Here is a 14855-nt window from a genome sequence, read left to right as displayed (position 1 = left end):
ACAGGATAAAATATGCAATATATTTCTTACTTAATCAGTATTAATCAGTGAATAATTGATGTAATAAATGATATGATGTTGTCTTTGATAAATGTGTATTAACCAATGAAATGAAGGTTGCATACAGAATAACCTAATGGGGGGATGGCAGCTCAACCTTGAAGAACAGAATCTCCTGCGCTTGTTCTTTGTGTGTGTGTGTGTGTGTGTGTGTGTGTGTTTTCTTCCCTGACAGATGTTTTTTAATAATGATTAAAGTGTTTTGCTTAGAAGTAGTATTGCAGTAAAAGATTTAATATGTGTTTATCTATCTAAAGAAGTTAATGTGTGCCTTATTCATATAACCAATTTTACGAATAATGAAATGATGTCATGATATTGAAATGTGTTTTACATAATAATCACTTTCATCTTACAGCTTATGTTTTTTATGAATGAATGAATGTTGTATTAATGATTTGGTTTTAAGAAAGCATTATTATATTCTATGTGAAGTCAATCATATGTGAAGTGGAGGAGTACTGGGGAGAAGGTGACGGGCTGCATGGCCCTCAGGGATGAGCGGAGAAAAGTTTGTTTTTCTTTGTATGTGTGTGTCTATCTCCTGCAGACTAAAACTGGGTGTGGTAATGGAGTCAGATGTACGAGGGGAACGGCCTTTGTGGGTGGAGATTCTAAGAAGAAGATCGACGTCACATACTTTATAAATAACTGTTTTCTCCAAATGCGGGCTGTTAGTCGACTGCCTATTGTGGCCTTGAGACTGCCCAGCGCTGTAAAACTTTTTCATATCTGATCAATAAATAGTTTAATTTTAATACCGTGCCTTTCCTCTAATTATGAACATGCAAATGGACGCTTTAAAGTCCAACACAAGCACACTTAATAATAAAACTTAAGAAGAACAATAATGTGCTTTTGCAAGCACACTTAATAATAATAATAATAATAAAACTTAAGAAGAACAATAAGTGTGCTTTTGCAAGCACACTTAATAATAAAACTTAAGAAGAACAATAAGTGTGCTTTTGCAAGCACACTTAATAATGTATGGCTGTAAATGGGTTCGGGCTTTTAAAAAGCTGTCAATCTAAATGTACTTTTGGGTTCGGGCTGCATTCTGTCGGGCTCCGGTCATTTCAGGCCCGATTACAGCTCTATTTTAGATAGCAAAAATCTAAGAAATGCCATAATTTATCAGGAACTGGCGAAGGAAATTTCCAACAATGGTTATGACAAGACGTGGGACGTCCTCCGGAGTAAATGAGGCGCTCAAACAGCGATACGTGTTTCAAAAAAGAGAGTTATCTCGCAACGGTTCCGGAGGGAAAATAAAAGCAAATTCGACCTTGATGATGGATCCTCGGTCAAAGAACCCTCGTAGCTTCATTGGCTTCCAATATTAACAACTCTAAAGATATTTTTTCGTTCTCATTTACGTTAAGAATTGATCCGGACTATCATTTCACGTTAATGCCTCCGTGGTCGTTGGGCATTTACATGCATCTGCATCATCATAGCAATCAACGTCATTTTCTTATTATTATAGCTTGATATGTCGCTATCAGCTCAGCTGGCACATAAGCACTTATAACTTGTGAAATGGCGCAAATTTGTCTAGCAAAACTTTGTTCGAAAATGTTTGCTTGAATATTGTGCGATTCAGTGCGAAAGTGAATGGAAACACCTTCAAATGTCTCAAATCAATTCGATATACCAATTTGATCGCAAACCAGCATGTGACATCTTTACGCACAGGTTTTTTATTCGCTTTAAAGCCCGTTGGATGGAAACACACTTTCACCAGCTTTATTCGCATAAGTTTTTTTACCGAACTTTAGATAATTCGATTGACAAGTGGATGGAAACTTAGCTTGTGAGTGGAGAGGACATTTGTGTGTGGTTGGCTAAATACTGCTCTATTCGTGGACAGCCAGTTAAGGTGTTAGATGAAGACGGCATCTGGAACTGAGCTTGGAGAGCGCCCATTAAACAATGGGAGAATCCAAGCGGGTTTCACGGCTTGAGTCAAATACCTTCCATGATTGTGCTGGGCGAAAATAGAGGTTACATTCATTATCAAGGGATGCCCAAATTGTGCCGCAAGTGTGGCCAATATGGGCATCTTGCCGAGGCATGTCAGGAAATAGTGTGTGGAAAGTGCACAAAAATTGGTCACCTTTTTGATGAATGTACCAATGGCAGGAAGTGCAATCTCTGTGGGGAATTTAACCATCTTTAAAAAGATTGCCCTAAATCGTTTGCCAACATACTGAAAGCTAAAATGGCCGCCCCAAACAACCCGACCAGCGAGGAGGCGGCGGTTCCTGAAGTTTTGGAGGGAATTTCAAATACTCAGTCAAGCCCAGGGATTGGCCAAAACGGATCGGAGGAGGCGGTCCAAGGGGCGGAGCCAGAAGCAAGTAACGGCCGTGAAGATGAAGCTCCTCCCCCCCAACAACTTCATGCGGCGCTGTGCAGACCGATCGGCGGCTGACTTGAAGCAGTGCATTCCGGTTAGTATTTTTGTCCGACTTCAGCTGGCACTGCAGGCATGTGACTGTGTCATATGGTTTTTAAGTACCGCGAGAGCGTTTCGAGAGTAGCTGGCTAGCTCAGCCGGTGCAGCTTCTCCAGAGCGGCTGCCCGGAGTTGTGATGACGTAACAGCTTTACGTAATTGGTCGCCTCATTGATCACAATGATCACGTGCATTTTAAGTTTAATCCAACCTTTAGTTCCACTAATAATCATTATAAATTCATGTTTTAAAACAGGAAAAAACACTTTAATATGCTTAATTATGTTATATTGTGTCGTGTAATAAAATAAAAATGAAAATAACAAACTCATTGGTATTTTAATAATTTAGGCTTGTTTCCCGTTATTTTCGGGTATCAGTATAAGCAGCAATTAAAATATTCAATATAAAATGTTTCAGGTTGCAACTTTTTATTTAAAAGTTTGTTTTGATCAAATTCAGCATCTAATTCACTTCACTTGCGATTAAAAACAAAGAAACACGGCACACACGTCACTACGGCAAGCAGCAGGTGTCCGGCTTGACGGCTCCGTCTTCCGTCTATCTTTTCTGCAAATCCAGCTGAGAACATCATCGCCAAAGGAGCCGCAAGAGAATTTCTCTGCGGATCCCAGGGTGATACTCCTCCTCCTGAACCTAAAACTATTAGTATTAAAGAGGAGCAGGTGTAACAAGAGATTTTATGACCTCAAGGAAATACGTAGTCTTTTAAATAATGTTTTAAATTTCCCTTAAGCTCATGCCTTTTTTACTAAATTTTATCATGGCACTCACAATTTCCACTATTAATGTAAGAAGTGTAAAGTCTATGATAAAAGCACAAATGGTTTTATCATTTTTAAAATCTCAAAAGTCTGATATCTTTTTATTACAAGAATGTGGCTTACCGTTTTTATCTAGTTACAGGATGTGGGAGGAGAAATGGACGCCAGGACCCTCCATATGGAGCGGGTCAAATTTTAATAAAAACGATGGAGTGGCGATTTTAATAAATAACCCTCATATCTTGGTGAAGGGGAGCACGGTGGTAAGAGATGGACGGACCATTTTAGCAAACTTGACTTTTTTAGATAGAGATTTTAAAGTGTTAAATGTGTATGGTTTTACAGGTAAAAATGATAGGTATGAGCTTTTAGAGCAGGGGTCGGCAACAGGCGGCCCGCGGGCCAAAAGTGGCCCGCCAGTAATATTTTCTGGCCCGCCAGATTAATTTGAAATCCGTTTTTTAAATTTTTTTTAATCAGACTTTTTTATTTTTAAATAACAGTTTACAAAAATGGCCCCGTGTATCATTCCTTCATTCGTTTTTTCAAGTCAAAACCAAAAAAAAAATAAAGAAAAACGACTTGTTTTTCTATTATTTATTTCCTGAACTAAAATCAAACGACTCGTTTTCTGAATATGCGCACAGATCAAAAATAACAAAAATGAATGAAAACGGGTTCGGACAAATTTTAATTGAACACCTTAGCAGACATATACCAATGAAAAAAATGTAAACAGATCAGGTACTAACAGATTACATTTTAATAAGGGTTTTAATAAGGGTTTGAATAGAAACCTTTCCGGTAAGTCTCATTCGCTTACAGTCCGACTTTTGAACTTTTTTCATTATTATTTATTCGCGTATAACACACTGACAAATAATATGTATTACCTGATAAAAAAATATTTGCGTCGTGGACAAGTTGCCACCGGCTCCCAAGAATGTCCTGAAAAAATGCGTATAATAGCTAGTTTAATCTTAACCGGCCGCTCTTTCTCTCCCAGCGCATCCGCGATCATAACTGTCATTAGATTTTGAACATACTTCTAAAACACAATCAATCAATTAATTGCAGAGGTTTGACTTCATGAATCATTTGCAAATTTACCTCGTAAATCATGTCAATGCATCACGCGTGAAGACAACTCTGTGACATCGCAAATTACTGAAAAGTAATTGCAGGCTTTTAGAAACCACTACAAAATATGATAAAAAAACCTCCTTTACTGCAGTAATATTTTAACTATTACACTTTTAACCTAGATTTTAAAGGAATCTACTGTTCTGTTCTGTTACTTGAACTTGGGGCTCGAGCCCGACCTTAGGTTCGACCTGCCTTCGAAAACAGCAAGTCAAGTTCGTTTACCGTTAATTATTAAGACTAAATGGGCAGGTAAATTCCTTAAAAAATGAAAGTAATCCGCCAAAATATGGTTTTACATGTCTATTAAAATAAAGCCATTATTAATTTTCCTAACGCATAGTTCTTTGATCTTTACCTTCTTTTAAAAATAAATTTGGCAAAGGAGGATTTTCAGCAATTTGTTTGAACAGCAACTCTGCAACCAATGGTTTTGGTTTATGTTGGTTAGAAATTTGAGTGAGAGGCTTTGTCCTATTTAATTTATTATTTATATTTCATTGTTTTTTCTGTGACATTTTTTTCCTCTGCTAACAATACAATGTTAAAATAATATTTATATTGGCACGAACACAATTTTTGTATAACATTTATAATTGTTATAGGCTACTTCATCTCTCTTTTTTCGTTAGAGACATTGAATTTCAGATTCTGGGAACGAGATCTAACGTTAAGTTTTGCGGACCCGTCAGGTCGGGAAATAAAGCGGGTGAACACAGAGTGTATTTTAAGCGGTTTACTGAATAGAACCTTGTCGGAGCTGGACAAAAAGCGGAGACCTCCTTAAACCTTAGGTGTGTATGTGTGTGTCCCGGATAAATATTAATAAAAAAAGGAATACAGTTCAAAAGTCGGACTGTAAGTCTTTCATGAGAGCATAAATGCCTGTAATATGTTACCACTAATAGTATCTGTTTTAAATTATTTCATTTATATATTATGCCTATAAAGGTGTTAAATAAAAAAATTGTCTAATCCAGTAATCAATTTTTTATCTGAGCACACAATCAGAAAACCCGTGGTGGTTAATTTTTTCATTTTTGTTTTTAATTTAAAAAACGATTGAACGAATGATACACAGACCCATAACCATGTTTTTAACAATTTTTAATGCCGTCTTTCGTATTTTAAATAGGAAATAAAGACAATGTTTCTTGACAAAAGATCAGATAGCCTATACTAGGCTAATTCAAAATAAGACGTAAGTGTGCCAACAGCAGTTGGCCCGCCATCTACTGGCTAAAAAAAATATTGGCCAGCGGCCAAAGTTACTTGCCGACCCCTGTTTTAGAGGAACTGCTTGGGAGGGCACCTTTAGTGGTTGGGGGGGATTTTAATTGTGTTTTAGCTAAGACAGACAGCAAGAGGGCAGGGGAAGATTTTAAGGTTGACAGGACGTCAGTTTTAATGCAAAGTTTAGTTAAGGATTTTTAATTAGGTAACTGTTTTAAGACTTTGCATCCAAGATAGGCGGGCTACACCTGGGTCAGTGGTGATGGCACCAACACCTCGCGCACTGACTACATCTTCGTGCGCGACTGTCCGCCAACTGATGCTAGATTAACACCCTTGTTTTTTACCGATCACGCTATGTTGTCTTGCACACTTTCTTTCACCAGCAACCTGACGCTAGGGAGAGGGATCTGGAAACTGAATTGCTCCCTATTGCAGAACGAGGAGATTTTTTGATTCACGAGCACAGTGGTGGGAAATGGTGAAGCATCAGACGAAACTGTTTTTAGACACAAAGGGACGGACAAAAGAACAAAGAAAAGCGATGCATGTTGGGACTGCAAAAAAGACTACAAAAGTAATAATAAATGAGGGCTTTGATTTAATGAAGAATTAATAGAGGTTAAGAAGGAAATGGCTGAGATCGAAAAAGAAAGAAATAAAGGGGTGATTTTAAGGAGTCAAGAAAAAGATCTAGAAGAAGGTGAAAAATGTACACAATACTTTTTTAAGAAAATCATAACAAACAAGGGGGTAATAGCTAAACTTAAAAATGGCGATAAGGAAGTCAGTAACACTAAAGGAATTTTAGAGGAAGTGGAAACATTTTATAAGGATTTATTCAAAAAGAAAGAAGTAACTGATGAAGCAAGATTTTACTATTTTAAAGCTCACTAAAGGCATGAAGGAGTTCAAAACAGGTAAGTCACCGGGAAGTGATGGCCTTCCGGTGGAGTTTTACGCAAAATTTTGGGATAATTTAGCACCAGAACTTTTAAAGGCTTTTAATGACTTTGACAGACTAGACCGACTCCCTGACAGTTTTAGAATAGGTATCGTTTCACTTCTACACAAAAAAGCAGATAAGACCGATTTGAAAACGTGGAGACCAATCAGCCTTTTAAACCTTGAATGTAAACTTTTTAGTAAGCTTTTAGCATCACGAATGTCTATGTTTTTAAAAGATGTGATCCACCCGTATCAAGCGTGCGATGTGCCCGGGAAGAGGATCACAGACAGCCTGATATTGATTAGTGACGTCATCTGTTTTGCAAGAGACAGAAACATTGGCCTCATAGTGCTAAATTTAGACTTTGATAAAGCTTTTGACCGAGTCTTGCACCAGTACCTTTTGCAGGTACTGGGTAAAATGGGGTTCCCTGGGAGGTTCTTAGCATGGGTGGGACTGCTGTATAACGATATAACCAGCAAAATCCTTGTTAATGGGCATCTAACAAATGCTGTTAATATACACAGCGTCGTCCGTCAGGGCTGCCCGTTAGCTCCGCTCCTGTATGTGGCTTGCATAGAGCCACTGGCACAGCTCTTGAGAAGGGACCAACGGATTGAAGGTTTTAAAGTACCAGGAATGGGAGGAGTGACAACAAAATGTGTGTTATATATGGATGACGTGACGATTTTAACTACTGACTTTTTATCTGTCCGGAGAGCTTTGGAATTAACAGACTTTTATGGACAGGCCTCAGGCTCAATATTAAACAGGAACAAGTCTGAGGCCCAGCTCTTTGGACAGTGGGGTGACATAGACTTGGGAGGACTGGAAGTGACACTCAGAAAAATGGACATCAAAATTTTAGGTGTAAAATTTGACAGTGAGGGTGGGGGAAGTGGTAACTGGAGTGGAATTTTAAGCAAAGTAAGACAGCGACTAGGACTGTGGGGACTGAGGACTTTGACTATGGAGGGAAAGATCTTAGTTTTTAAAGCTGTGATTTTACCCCTGTTTTTATTGTTGTGTTCTGTTTTTAGCCCCCCCCCAGGTTCTTCATTTTAGCTGTGGAAAGAGCAGTTTTTTTTACTTCCTTTGGGGATCCAAGTGGGAAAGGACAAGAAGAGACATCATCAAAAAGAGAAAGGAAAACAGGAAAAGGATTTCCAGACCTTGGCTTGTTTTTAGGGAGTAAATTCACAGCATTACACATCAAGTATGCTACGGCCCCATCAAGTAGTGCGACCACAGCAATGGTTAAGTTTTGGATGGGGTCGTATTTACGCACCTTAAAAGTTTTAAAAGTAGATCTCAGAGCCACAGTGTCTTTTAACTTGCCAAAAGAATATGGCTTTATTAAGAAATTTGATTGTGAAAATCAAAATTTGAACGTTTTAACTAATCATAAAAAAATAATCTGTGTTGTGCAGGATCGGGAGAAGGTGAGCCCAGTGTCAGGCCTAACTGAGAGCGAGGCATAGACTGCGTGGAGGAACGCAGCCCACCCTGCTCTCCGGAACCGGCATAAGGACCTTTCGTGAATGGTGAATGAGATCCTCCCGACCAGGGCAGTCATGCACTCCAGGGGCATGTCCACCAACGCAAGGTGCCCATGGCTTTTCGGCGACAATCGCCGTTTTCTTGGTCAATTGGGTCATTCACGTGAATCGCGTAGAACCGGAGAGTTTTTTTTTGAGGTGGTGGGGGGGTCGCGAGGCTGCCCTACCGAGGCTGATGGACACTTTTAACATGAAGGAACCATCTTATTCAAGGTAAGTCAACTTTTTGGAGCAAAAACTATTTGTTTGCTTGATTTAAATTAGCGTTAGCTACCGCTTATATTGTATTTTTAGGAACGAGTCAACGTCGAGTAATGCACAAACGTAGACCTTGCATAAAGTTTGCCTATGCTTCGAGCAAAATGACTAATGTTAGCTAACTTAGCAGGACGATTGTTAGCTAGGCTTATCGTTACTCGGGTGCTCTGCCCTGAGTTCCGAGATATACGGCTACTACTCGAATTCTTAACTAACGTTACCCTGAGTAACTTCATTACGGTGGCTGCGGTGCGCGCTTCCGTGGGCAGTCATTCGTGATGTGGGTAAATGTGACTGTTTACACAATAGCTGATGCGAGAGTAATGTTAAAGGAAAACCCACCGTTTTTCAATATTTTACTATGTTCTTACCTCAACTTAGACTAATTAATACATACCTATCTTTTTTCAATGCATGCACTTAATCTTTGTACATCGCGTTGTGAATGTGTTAGGATTTAGCCTTGCCCCATTCATTCCTGGTGGCTGTATACCTGGTAAATAGTCATTTTTAACAACATAGGGCTGTTTAGATAAAACAATCTGGCGAGCGTGTTGTCCTAGGCTAATACACCAACAGCAAATTTCTGTATAATAAAGGGCTACATTTTGCATCAAAGTCTGTCAATGAAATCTTTACATTGTTTTGTTAGTTGAATTTACATTATGAACACTAGCACTTTGAGATTGTTTATTCAATGTAATGATATATATAAAATTATATATATATATATATAATTTTTTTTTCATTTCTGTCTGTCACAAATACACCAATCCCTGGACTGCCAGAAACCTGCTGGTGGGGAAACGGGTGACGGTGCCCCTCCACGCCACGGTAAGGACGGTCGAGTACATGCTGCAGGGGCACCGCACCTAATCATTCGGATGGGGGGGCCGGGGTTGCCACAGAGAGGGTCCTGGCTGCCACCGACCCTGGTCGCCCGTAGATGCACCCTCACCACCATTGGCTACGGGAACAGCGGGCCAGGGGGTGGGGATCTCTTCTGGGTCCCTGAAGCAGAGTCTGATTGCTCGGAACTGAGGGCTGGAGGTGGGCCAAAAGGGAAGGCTCACCTCCCCGGTCCAGTACAATAGAACACTGTTTTTTACCCCATTTTATTCTGCTTTTACTGATTAGAGGATTACAAATTACTGTTTTAACACTTTTTTAATATTGTTTTTTATCCTGGTTCTTAAAACACACTGGAAGCACTTGTAAATAACTAATGTTATTCTAAATATGAAGTATATTGAACTGTAGTTACTTCTAATGGTTTTAAAAAATTACATACTTTACAGAGGTGCTTTTAAGTAGCATGTGGATATTTTATATTTTGTGTTTTAGAGCTTCAGGATTTTAATGGCGTTTTCAATCCTCATTAAAATTATGTTTTATTTCAGATCTATTTTTGTTTTTAGACCTGCATGTGCAGGGGTTTATAATGTTTTATGTAACCTGACTATTTATATGATGATCTTGTATCAATAAACAAAAATAGAAAGAAAAAATCTGTTCTTATCAGTTTAATGTCTGATACGTCTCCTACCCGGGGACTATATTTTAAATGGATTTTTGACCTTCGGAAATGGAAGCGGAGCTTGCTCCTTCCACTCTATTCATCGACATGGTATTGCAGTGTTTCCATGAATGGTGCGCTCCCCTTCTCGGGGACAAACAAGTCAAGTAAAAAAAAACAGAATTTGCTTCTTTTGTGCGTGAATGACATTGTGTTTTCTGATCCATGTGTGTTTTAAAATTGGTGTGTTGTAGTTGGTTTAACGAAAAGCTTGCGTGGAAATGAACACGCTGATAAAGAAATGTTTTTGTAATGTATTTAATTGTTTTCTTTACAAGTTTGCGGAGGTGATACGATGACGACTTAAACATCCTCGACACAGCTGAAGGTGCAAAAAAGCGAACGAGACAGATTGGGATGTTCAAAACACCTGAAAACTTTTTTCACTACCCTTCATACTACAGCTGTGCACACGGTACTTTTTCAAAAAGATTATATCAAAGGGTGGTACAAATACTAAGTTAAACATGGGAGGAAGAGAAGCAAATTGTACTGAAGATATTTTAAAGGAAGTGGAAGATTTTTATGGCGAGTTATATAATGAAAAGAAGGTGCAGGAAGATGTTTTATATCAAGTTTTAAATAGTTTAAAAAAGAAAATTCAAGATGAGTGTACTTTTTAAATCAGGATTTTACAATCATAGAACTCACAAAATGTTAGAACAACTTTAAAAAAAGGTAAGTCCACAGGAAGTGATGGGCTTCCTGTAGAATTTTATGAAAAAAATTGGGATATTTTAGTACATGAGGTATTAAATGTTTTTAATGAATTTGACAGACTTGACATACTTTCTGACAGTTTTAGACTAGGGATAGTTTTGCTTCTTCACAAAAAAAGGTGACAAATCAGACCTAAAGACATGGAGACCAATCAGCCTTTTAAATTTTGACTGCAAACTTTTTAGCAAACTTTTACGGTCATATGTCGAGGATTTTAGAGGACATAATTCACCCGGATCAAGCTTGTGCGGTGCCCGGGAGGAAGATCACTGACAGCCTAATATTGATCAGAGATGCCATCTGTTTTGCGAGAGACAGAAATATTAGGTTATTGGTTCTAAATTTAGACTTTGAGAAAGCGTTCGATCGGGTCTCGCACCAGTACCTGTTTCGGGTACTGAAAAAAAATGGGATTCCCAGGGAGGTTTTTAGTGTGGGTGGGTATGCTCTACAAAGAAATAACCAGCAGAATTCTAATAAATGGGCACCTGACAAAAGCAGTTAATATACGCAGCGGCATACGGCAAGGGTGTCCGTTATCCCCACTCTTATATGTGGCTTGCATTGAGCCACTGGCACAGCTCTTGAGAAGGGACCCAATGGATCAAAGGACTGAACTTACCTGAAACCGGAGGACTGACTGCTAAATGTGTTTTATATATGGATGATGTGACTCTTTTAACAACTGATTTTATTTCAGTCCAGAGAGTTTTATGAAAGGCCTCGGGCGCTAAGCTCAACAGGAGTAAGCCCGAAGCCCAACTCTTTGGACCATGGGGACACATTGACAGACTAGGCCTTGACGTGACCATAAAGAATACAGACTTAAAGATTTTAGGGGTGAAATTTGACAGGGAGGGGGGTGGAAAAAGCAACTGGGCAGACACTATAGGGAAAGTTAGGCAACGACTGGGTTTTTGGGGTTTAAGGACATTGACATTGGAGGGTAAGATTTTAATTTACAAAGCTGTGATTTTACCTGTGCTCTTATTACTGTGTTCTGTTTTTAGTCCCCCAAGGTCTTTTCTTTTAGGTTTGGAACGGGCGGGAGTTTTACTTCTTATGGGGGTCCAAATGGGAGAGAATTCGAAGGGAGGTTGTGAAGAAAAGGAAGGAGAATGGAGGAAAAGGGCTCCCAGACCCCCAATTGTTTTTAGGAAGCAGATTTACTGCATTACATATAAAGTACGCTGTGACTCCACCCAGAGATAACAAAATGGCTGCCTTGGCAAGGTTCTGGATGGGGTCATATTTACGCACTTTAAAGATTTTTCCAGTTGACCTAACAACTCCAGTGTCTTTTAATCTGCCTAAAGAGTATGATTTTATTAAAAAGTTTTTGAAAAAACACACATTGGAACAGCAAGATGTCACAATTTTAAGTGACCACAAATGTTTTTTTTCTTTTGTGCAGGACCGAGAGAAGGTGAGCCAGTGGCAGGCCTCACGATACGTGAGGCACAAGAGGTTTGGAAGAATGCTGCACACCCTGCTCTCCAGAACAGACACAGAGACCTGACATGGATGGCGGCCCATGAGATCCTTCCGACCAGGGCGGTTATGCACTCCCGGGAATGGCCACCAACCCCAAATGTCCGCAGCCGGAATGCGGCGCATCAGAGTCCGTGCGACACACACTATGGGAGTGCGGCGCTGCACGGGACCTGTGGACCACGACCGGCCCCCTGTTTTTCCCGTGCCTGCCAGCAGGTGGGGTCCAGATGGACTATAAGCTTGCCATCTTAGGGGTGGGCCGGAGTTTGAAAGACCTAACAGTGCAACAGTTTGCCTCGCTCTGGCTCACCCTGAACTCCATCAAAGAGGTTGTCTGGACTACCAGAAACCTGCTGGTGCGGAAAGGTGTGATGGTGCCCCTCCACGCACGCAAGCTGATGGTGAAGAACCTGCTGCAGGTGGGACCACGCACTGGCATTCGGACGGGGGGCCGGGGTCACACAGTGAAGGTCCCGGCCCCCACCGACCCTGGTTGCCCGTAGATGCACCCTCACCAACATCTGGCTAAGGGAACAGCGGGCCAGAGGGTAAAGATCTCCGCTGGGCTCCGGAAGTGGAGGGCTTAGTGACTGGTGCTGGAGAGCAAGATGATTGCCCATTGATAAAGATCTCACCACCCCGGTCCTGAACAAATACTGAACTGTTTTTAACAAAAAAAATTTAAAGGCTATTTATGAAAAGATTGATTAACATTGAACACTGGCTTTTTTAAACACAATGGAGGAATTATGGATTTGAACATACAGATATTTAAAGAGTGCTAATATTTTCAACTCTCTTATTTCAATAGATTTATTATTTTTTAATAGTTTTAACAGTGTGTCAATGTTAAAAGATTTGCAACTATAAAACTTTTTGAAAGAAAAAATCTGTTCTTATCAGAAATGATGGTTTAAGTTTGTTAAAGTACCCACTTGTAGTTTATGCACAGCCATAAGAGTGAGCTTTTATTATTTATGTGGTAAATTGTTTGTGTTTTTTAAATAATGTGACTATTGAATAATTTATTATTTCTTTTTACCTTTTTTAACTACGACAAATACATGTATTTTATTTAATTTGAAGTGATTGAAAGATGTTTTACATGATTGTGTGACAATAAAAAAAAAATCTGTTCTTATCAGTTTAATTTCTCATACGTCTCCTACCCAGGGACTATATGTTAAATGGATTTTTGACCTTCGGAAATGGAAGCGGAGCTTGCTCCTTCCACTCCATGCATCGACATGGTATTGCAGTGTTTCCATGAATGGTGCGCTCCTCTTCTCGGGGACAAACAAGTCAAGTAAAAAAAAAACAGAATTTCTTTTGTGCGTGAATGACAGAGTGTTTTCTGATCCATGTGTGTTTTAAAACTGGTGTGTTGTCGTTGGCATTATTGGTTTAACGAAAAGCTTGCGTGGAAAGAACACGCTGATAAAGAAATGTTTTTGTAATGTATTTAATTGTTTTCTTTACAAGTTTGCGGAGGTGATACGATGACGACTTAAACATCCTTGACACAGCTGAAGGCGCAAAAAAAGCAAACGAGACAGATTGTCAGTTCAAAACACCTGAAAACTTTTTTTCACTATACTACAGCTGTCGAAGAACCACAGCAACGTCGACAGACCTGGAAGCATAGCTGTATTTGTTTAACTCACAACGACAACGGGTAAGTCATTGAGCCCTGTGTTTTTATTTATCCACGTTCTAAAATTGCTACGCTTTCGTTGTTTCTCGATTGCTCTGTACACTTCTTTGTTTCTATTCCACGTAAAGTTACTTTGTAACAACGAAACGATATATTGTAATGCGCTATTTAAATCCATTTGATTTAAATTGTTTAGCATTTTTCTCTCTGCACGCTTTAACCGGGCTGGAAACGGAATAAGGGTAGATCTCGAAGAATATTTGGTTTCAAACCTGGCTTTGTGCGCCTTTCCACCTGGTCACACACAGTAATTATATGGTAGTCGGACGGCCTTCGGGGGCGCCGTCGATGTGATCGGTCACAGGAAGATGCGGCCGTCTGGCCTCAAAGGGTGTTGCTCATACTTACCTGGCAGGGGAGATACCATGATCATGAAGGTTGTTCACCCAGGGCGAGGCTCAGCCATTGCACTCCGGTTGTGCTGACCCTTTGCAAATTCCCCAAATGTGGGAATCTCGACTGCAAAATTGCTGATAGTGGGGGACTGCGTTCGCGCTCTCCCCTGCCCTTTGTGTTAAAAATAGATTTGTTTGTCATTTTACGGAAAATCCAAGAGACGTCTAACCACGGCACAAGAACACATTAGTCGTCAAAAAAGCGGCTATTAAACGACTACATAACTTATAATAGACCCCGAATATGTGTCTAGGCTAAAATAAGGCTTAATTTCGGTTGTCAGTGAAAATCTAATAGTTGTCTTACCATTCCCCAAGTATAGACTAGCCATTAAATAGAACCACAATCAAACAGCTACATGTCTAAGAGACATTCAACAAAATAATGCTTAGATGATTCTTTTACTTCCAATATAAGAGGTTCTTAGGAATGGCAACCATCCAAACTAATAAATCATAAAGCTTTTAAAAGAAAATGACAACAGTTAAACAACCTAGACAACGTTGGG

At 39.7% G+C, this 14855-nt stretch overlaps 1 long non-coding RNA gene and 3 other non-coding genes across 5 annotated transcripts in view; all 4 read left to right on the top strand.

Moving 5' to 3' along the window:
• Positions 1-1045: 1045 nt before the first annotated feature.
• LOC129435009 (uncharacterized) overlaps positions 1046-14855 on the top strand; it is a 65370-nt gene continuing 51560 nt past the window's right edge. For both annotated transcript variants that reach the window (XR_012373026.1, XR_012373025.1), the window contains exons 1-3: positions 1046-7886; positions 8061-12060; positions 12158-13912. This is a non-coding gene — a long non-coding RNA (uncharacterized lncRNA). The remainder of the gene's footprint in view (positions 7887-8060; positions 12061-12157; positions 13913-14855) is intronic.
• On the top strand, positions 9921-10108 carry LOC129435018 (U2 spliceosomal RNA). The gene has a single exon (XR_008641071.1). It is a non-coding gene; the product is annotated as a U2 spliceosomal RNA (small nuclear RNA).
• Positions 13332-13521, top strand: LOC129435020 (U2 spliceosomal RNA). Its single transcript, XR_008641072.1, has one exon. It is a non-coding gene; the product is annotated as a U2 spliceosomal RNA (small nuclear RNA).
• LOC129435024 (U1 spliceosomal RNA) lies at positions 14292-14456 on the top strand. Its single transcript, XR_008641074.1, has one exon. It is a non-coding gene; the product is annotated as a U1 spliceosomal RNA (small nuclear RNA).

Source organism: Misgurnus anguillicaudatus, chromosome 13, assembly GCF_027580225.2.
Source record: "Misgurnus anguillicaudatus chromosome 13, ASM2758022v2, whole genome shotgun sequence".
In the NCBI taxonomy this organism is placed as follows: Eukaryota; Metazoa; Chordata; class Actinopteri; order Cypriniformes; family Cobitidae; genus Misgurnus; species Misgurnus anguillicaudatus.
Note: the sequence above shows the minus strand (reverse complement) of the source record. Positions and strands in the feature narration are given on the sequence as shown.